At 37.3% G+C, this 7500-nt stretch overlaps 1 protein-coding gene across 1 annotated transcript in view; it reads left to right on the top strand.

Moving 5' to 3' along the window:
- The window catches only part of LOC147471632 (cleavage stimulation factor subunit 3-like), a 13836-nt gene that overhangs the window by 2310 nt on the left and 4026 nt on the right, over nt 1-7500 (top strand). The gene's annotated exons all lie outside the window — the stretch shown is intronic.

The raw sequence follows: 7500 nt of genomic DNA, 5'->3' as shown, positions 1-7500 counted from the left end.
TGGGATATTTGTGAGAGAAATTGGAAATAGCAACAACACTCTTCATCTCGGAAATGCTTCAGGAGTTACGTGACAACAGAACTCAAATTTCTAGGTACATGGCTACAATGGATATAATCAGTATTTCCAACTGAAATGTATACACATGATGATATGTTATGCATGATTATATATATGGAATGGAAATTCAAGAAACCCTTATTTTGTTTAACTTTGAATCATTGGTCGAGTCTCAAACGCCGAAAATGTCTCAACTTGAGACTTGTTTGAGCAAGGCCAGGTTGGGCTAGACTCCCAGGGACTTTGTGTATTAAATGTGTTGCTATCATTATTTTCATGGGTCTTTGCTGCATCTGTACTGATAAGGACAGTAAATAATATTACCCTACCAATTCAAGTGATTCATAAACCCATGATTATCTCATGATTGCCATGGCCTTTACATCTATGATGCTCCAGTTAATGACAACAAACCTCCATGACATGTATTCTAGTAAGATAAACAATAAACTGATTCCTTATTTGATGATAAATCATGAGGGAAGTCTACAAGCAATAGCCTGCTAGAATAAATATGGTTGAAATTTGTTGCCAAAGGCATAGAGGTGGTGGTGATTGCTTGAGTAATTGTGGTCATGCATTCAACAAGCTATTTTGAGTTTTCTTTGACTTTCTGTAGTTAGTGGATTAGTCCTAGCTTTCTTGCTGGAATCCATTTAGACTTTTTGCTGAGTGCATAACCTACAGCTGTTGCTTGATGCATTTTTTAACCCATTCTCGCCGGATGATGTGCTGACACGTTTCGTGGTTTTTGTGTCAGATGCCATCGACGAGATATTTGGTCAAGGCCAGTGCTCGGGGTGAGTGAGCGGACAGCCCAGGCTCGCGGCTAGTGCGCTCGAGAATCCCGAGGCGTTAGGCCTATGCGTTCGAAAACCCTGGCATTGTGACCATTCAGAGCCGGAATCGCCCTGGCGTGAATGGGTTAACTGGTTATTTCCAGCTACACTTAGCAAATTTGTGCAAAAGGTTTTTAAAATGGTAAACCTCCCTACTTATTGGCACACAGGAAAATGCCAACTCTTGTATTCTGGTAAGATTGAGCTTGTAGATCTCCCTGCCCATTTATTGTCAAGTAAGGAAGCAGTTCAAACTTTTTATCTTGCCAGAATACAAAATTGTTAGTCTTGTTGGTTTTTCCTTAGTCCAAAGTGTAGCAGCTTTAGTGAATGCTTAACAATAAGTTGTATAACCTAAAATTGTAGGCATTCCATATCTGAAAGTTTAAGCTTTTTTTGATTGATGCATCCAATATAATTACAAAATTACATTTCGAAAGCCACTGTTTCACTATCACTGGTTGTGTTGGTATAGTTCAGGTCATATTATCCTTGAAATCACACAAAACAGTGACCAAGGCAGCAGACTTCTTTAAGAACAAATTTAATAAAAAGAGAGAGGAAACTTGTGTCAGTGTCTGTTAGGCAAAGTAAAACTTTGCTGACCATTGAAATTATACATCATTCATACGTGCACAGTGTGACTTAAGGTATCTACAGATAAGTGTTATTGCTGCATATCGTTTATTCTATTATTATAGCAGTAAGGGAAGGCTGTCAATTTTATGAAATGTTTTTGCTTCAGGAGTACCAAATATCTTGGTTAATATGACAGAAATGTTTGAAAAAGTCTTAATGTTTACCATTCCTCCTCAAACATTTAAACAGCACAGCAAAAGACGAGCACTCCCAAGAAGCAAACAAATACTTAGACTTTATCCTTACATCTTAATAGCAAGGACTGTCAAAAAGTCTTTGTAATAACTTGAATTTATTCTTTTAAATGTTTTCATACATGTTTCCTGTGAGATCGAGTCAGATCATTACCACTGATATTATCATTCATGCTTTAGACAAATTAGGCATCCTTGTGTATTTTTTCTTTCTTAACCCAATGATGACGGTGTGTCACACCCGTGTGACATGGCTAAATGCCTGATGACGGGTACGACACACGAGTGTAACGTTCCTGATGCAGTATTGCATAGGCTTGGCGTAGAGGGTTGCCACTTCTCGCCGGGCCAGTCGGGATTGGGTTAAGATAGATCTGCAGAAATAATTATTCCTATTATTGCAATAACATCTTCACATATATATACTAATGTGCATGAACCCTCTGCGTGTGGGTGTCGTGACATAATTGACGCAGGAGCACTGGCCTGACGATGGGCATCATTATGTACATGACGTTTGGGGATTCTAGATCACTGGGTTATTTTATTGTGCTATGAGTAATGAGTGAGTGATGTTGACAATTGCAGTCATAATTTCTTTAATTGCCATAATATTAAGCAAAATTGGTTTCACCAAACATCCAAAACCTAGATGGCACCACATTCTTCCTGCACCAGCAGGAAAGAGAGCCTTGAATAACACCCATCCAATGTCTCTAGCAAGCACTATCTTTATAGAGTGATGTCACATAGAAAGTTGCCTACCTCTTGCTCTAAAGTACCGCAGATGAAGGATGTGCAGGCTGAACATGAAGAGGAAGGTGACTCAAACCATGCCCAATGTCTACAGTGTGCCTCTGTGCCAGTAGGGATGCTTTTTACTGTGGCTAGATTCCTTCCTCTTCCCTACATGATATCTTAATTGTGAATTGTTATACATTTTGTATTCGTTCATGACAGTTTATGAATATGAAAAAATAGTTCCTTTTTGTTCTCCCATAAAACAGCAATACATCTATCACACTGAATATAAGGAAAATAATGAGCTTGATATGAACTCTAAACTACAAGTTTAGAAAACTGCAGCATTGATAGAGCCTGTGATATGACATACAAAATCTCTAAATACAGTAAAACAAAAATTTACAATGAGTCACTAAAAGTAGTGAGGAAAGTCAAGGTATGTTGCGTAAAGCTGCCTCACTCGGAAATAAAACCCAACATACAACATAAGTGAGTCAATTTTTGGTTCTAATGACAGACGTTTTGACTTGACGATACTTGTCACAACATTATTGATGCTAGGGGAGAATAGTGTTTTTTATTACACCAAGAGTAAAGAATATATTTAGTGACTGATAATGGGAACTATCATTATGATTACTATAATTACTATAAACACCAAAATTGAGCAAGCACTCTCCTTGCACCAGCAGAAAAGAAATCTGAAGGATGCCCATCCATGGTCTTTATCAACTTCAGAGAGTGACAACATTCTTCGAGATGATAACCTTCTGCTCTAAAGTCCTGGTAGTGCTGGAAGTGCAGGTTTAATTAACTCATTGGTGTCGCTGTTTTTATAAAATATGTATACAGTCATGTGACGGGTTTATGTTGTATGGCACGGTGCCATCCATTATGAATGGATTAAAGGAGGAAGGTAAACCAGACCAGGCTGTAATGTGCCAGTATAGCTGCTTTGTGGTGTAGACTCTCACCCATAGCACAAGTTTGCCGCTTTCTCCCCATTTCTTCATTTTTTTTTGCATTGGGGATGACTATTTCTATTATTTCTTTCTTCAGTGAAAGTAAACCTATTTTTTAAAAGTTGCTTTGTGCTCCCATGATACTTTTATCTCACTACTTATAAAGAATTGAGCTAATTGGCTAATATGGACTTCATACTACAATTTTAGTCCATTACAAGTTTGAGAATTTCTGTCAGATGGCACATTTACACCACATAATATAATGAAATGTACACATGCAAAAAAAAACAAGTATTCATTAACTGACAGGAAAAGAGAGCGAGCAATTGCAATATGTTATACGCCACTCCCTCTCTCTGAAGTAAATCATGTCTGAAGTGCTGTTCAGGATGCACTTGTGACTCCAGTTATGTTCTCTCTTATGGCTTAATAGAGCTTTCCGAGAGCTTTGTGCACATAGTCAAGACCTTGCTTATGGTTTAACAAATACTGAAACAATGGAAGCACTGTTTATACCTCAGTGGCAAGCCAGCCATATGTAACTATGAAACATCTACCTTGTATGACCAATTGAAGGCATTGCCCATTATCATCATCTTAACCCATTGGTCGCGGTATTAAAAAAAGGTCTGTGCAGTAGGATAGCTGAATTACATGTCTGGCATGGTGCCATCCGCGTCTATCACCGACTCTGCCTTTGCACCAAATCATGCCATCCGCTGCTAATGGGTTAAAGACCTATGTATGGTGTATTGGTATTGCAGTTCCCTATTTTGTAAATTTGTATGTTGTGGCTGCATAAAGGTCTTGAGTCTCGACTTGAATATACGTATGGGGTGAGCGAGTGAGTAAGTTGACCACTTGATCCCATATCTGTGAGTCTAATGAAATACTGAAGGTGTCATTAAAACTGAATAGGTAAATAAGCAAGCATGTAGAAGTGCAAAGGTAGTTGATAATATCATTTCATTTATTCTGTAAAAGATTTAATTGTAAGCCAATAGAAAGGCATTGTTGTTAGCAATACTGAATGTGTTGCTTTGAATCTTCATTGGTCGGTTAGTTAATGACCAGAGACTTCATAACTAAAACAACAAAGGGAAAAGACAGGAAACCCATAAACTTGCAGAAATCCTTTATGCTCTGATTCATCTTCAGATGGTGCTGGGTACAGATAAATTGGCTTTGAGCAGTTATGGCAAACATTAGTTATTTGGATTATTTTGAAATATACAAGCTGGCATATTTATTCCTTTGTGATGCCTGTGCTCAGTGTAGCAGCAGAGAGGTACTTCTTCTGCCTAAATGCAGAAAACTATTAGTGCAGGTGAATAACTTTATTTCCTTGTCTGACCCCAATGCCAAGAGTCAAACAAGAATTTTGAGAGAGCAGTTCACATATTTAGGGTGGGAAAGAGAAGAATAGATTTTGCAATTTGACTGAAGATCCATTTCTGATAGTGGAAATCATGCTGACATGATAGCAATGGTAACAAATATGATCCTCCATGTGTATTAACTCATGGTTCTTGGCTTGAGTCTTGATTTTGTGGTAACCAGCTGGTCCTTGATTCATTTCAAAGTTTATAAGTATATTTATAAATTACCAAACCCATTAATTTAGGAACCAGAAATTGAACATAGTGTATCCTAAGGAAACAGACAGGAAAAAGTCTAGAAAACCAGTGACACCTTCTTCACTCTTTGCTTGTGGCAGGTAAATGGGATTAATTGCATTTCGTCTTTAATTGCGATAAGAATTTATTATTCTCTCATGAAAACATATAACAATTTTCAGGAAGGTGTGAGAAAAATAAACTTATAATGTAAATAAAACCCAGTACTTGAATGTCCACAATCCACAATTCATATATATATCATGAATTTCACGTAATATGAACGTCAATACCAGGACTAGTCTAGGAAATACTGTGTCATGTGCAACAGATACATATACACTCAAGACTTGAGAAATTCCAGTGTCTCAGCTGCCAGTGTCTTTATTGAGGTTGATATCTAACCTCTGAGCAGTTTTTCACTCAATGACAAGAGGAGGAAGAGAAACTATTGTCGGTCAAGAGACCACAATAAATTGAGTTGAAAATTGGCGTGACTAATTCTGCTCCTTGCATGGGCAGTCAGGTATTTGTTATTATTTTACTTTGTTTTACTATTTTTAGAGTACAATGGCAACTTACAGTGCAATATTAAATATGAAAAGATATCACAATGATCTCTTGATCATATGAATAGTGAGAGAGGAAAAAAAAAAAAATGTAAGCAAGGAGTAATATTGGTTGGTCTCTATTTTAGTCATTTGGAGATTCCTGCTCAACAAACATGCCTATTTCAATTTCTGATATAGAAAATGTTCAGAGATGTGAGAATGTGCTTTAGTATATTGTTTCCAGTTCTAAGATTATAGTGATAAAGGAGATGCTTGGAGGTGTGAGGATATACCTTACAATTGAATAGTAATATTGCTGTAGTAAGATTGTTTGATGTTTTTTTTTTTAGTTGTTGATGTATACAACAGCTGTAATGCCAATAAGAAACCCCTTTTTGTGATGCGTGGAGGAGTTTATAAGTGTATGATGAAATTGTAAAAAACCTGTTATTTTGTTGCATTCTGATTGTTTCTGAATTATGAGAAAAGTTTTTCTTCATTAATTACACACCATACCTTTTATGTGTTATTTTTTTTCAGTTTTATTATTATTATTATTATTACTATGATTATAAATGCAAACCTTTTATTTATTAATTTTTTTTTTTAACTAAAGTCATTTGTAGGTACATTCATACCTTGAAACAAAACACCATAAAGGGAATCAATATTTTGTAGATACCTGTGTGCCTACCAACAATGTTTTCATGGCTTCTCTACCCTTCTTAACCCATTGGTCATGGTACTAAATAAATATTTGTGCAGTAAGATGGCTGGTTTACATGTCTGGCACGGTGCCATCCGGGTCTATGACCGACTCTGCCTTTGCAACTAATCATGCCATCTGCTGCTGATGGGTTAACCCATTCATGTTGGATGACATGCAGACACATTTTGTGGTTTTTGTATCAGACGCTGTCGACGAGATATTTGGTCAAGGCCGGCGCTCGGGGTGAGTGAGCGGATAGCCCAGGCTCGCGGCTAGTGTGCCCGAGAATCCCGAGGCGTTAGGCTTATGCGTTCGAAAACTCCAGCATTCTGACCAGTCAGAGCTGGAATCGCCTCAGCGTGAATGGGTTAAAAAGCAATCATGTGCCCTTCAGATGCTGTAAAAATCCCTCACTATATGGCAATACCTTATTCTCATCCATTTGTAGGATACAATATCACAAATACCTCACTTTTTCTATATAAAAAAAAGGGGGAAACTGCATAGAAAGAGATCTAAATTACTTTTGTGTATTAGATGAAGGTCTCTTGTTAGGGCCGTTTAAATAAGAACTGAAGATACCCTCAATTGATTTCTTTTATTTACTTTGTGTCTACTTGCTGCAGTCCCCAAGAGACTGTTGGCAAACATGAATTAACTAGCTTTGAACTTTTTTTCTTTATAGTATTTATCCTTATGAACATTGTTCAGTCATATTATCTTCTATTTAGACCCTAGACCCTTAGAAACAAACCCACTTTTTCCGCACCCCAGTCATAAATAATGCTCTGAGTTTACAAGTCCCACCAAGACAGATTCAGGTCTTTGATGTGTCAAGAGTGATCTTACACACCTGAATATGTCATATATCAAATACATACAAAGTGAAGCAACAGAGCATTAAAAAGTTAAGGGGGGAATGGGGGAGAGGAATGTGAAGGGGGTTTAGCAAAATGTTTTACGCCATACAGCACATCAGTTACATGAAAAGGCGGGAAACATGATTGTGTGATTGTCTCAGGAATTTTGGCCTAACGGGGAAATGGGGGATATGAATGTGGTATAATGGAGGTGACTGGAGGAAACTTGCCAGACAGTACCAGATTAAATTTTGAATGCTACATATTGAAAAGGCAGGATAGCTGCTCACCAATTTTTGACATCTCATGCTGTATTATGGTAC

The sequence above is a fragment of the Penaeus japonicus genome, unplaced genomic scaffold (genome assembly GCF_977035675.1).
Source record: "Penaeus japonicus unplaced genomic scaffold, GWHDUDI00000001_assembly GWHDUDI00000007, whole genome shotgun sequence".
In the NCBI taxonomy this organism is placed as follows: Eukaryota; Metazoa; Arthropoda; class Malacostraca; order Decapoda; family Penaeidae; genus Penaeus; species Penaeus japonicus.
Note: the sequence above shows the minus strand (reverse complement) of the source record. Positions and strands in the feature narration are given on the sequence as shown.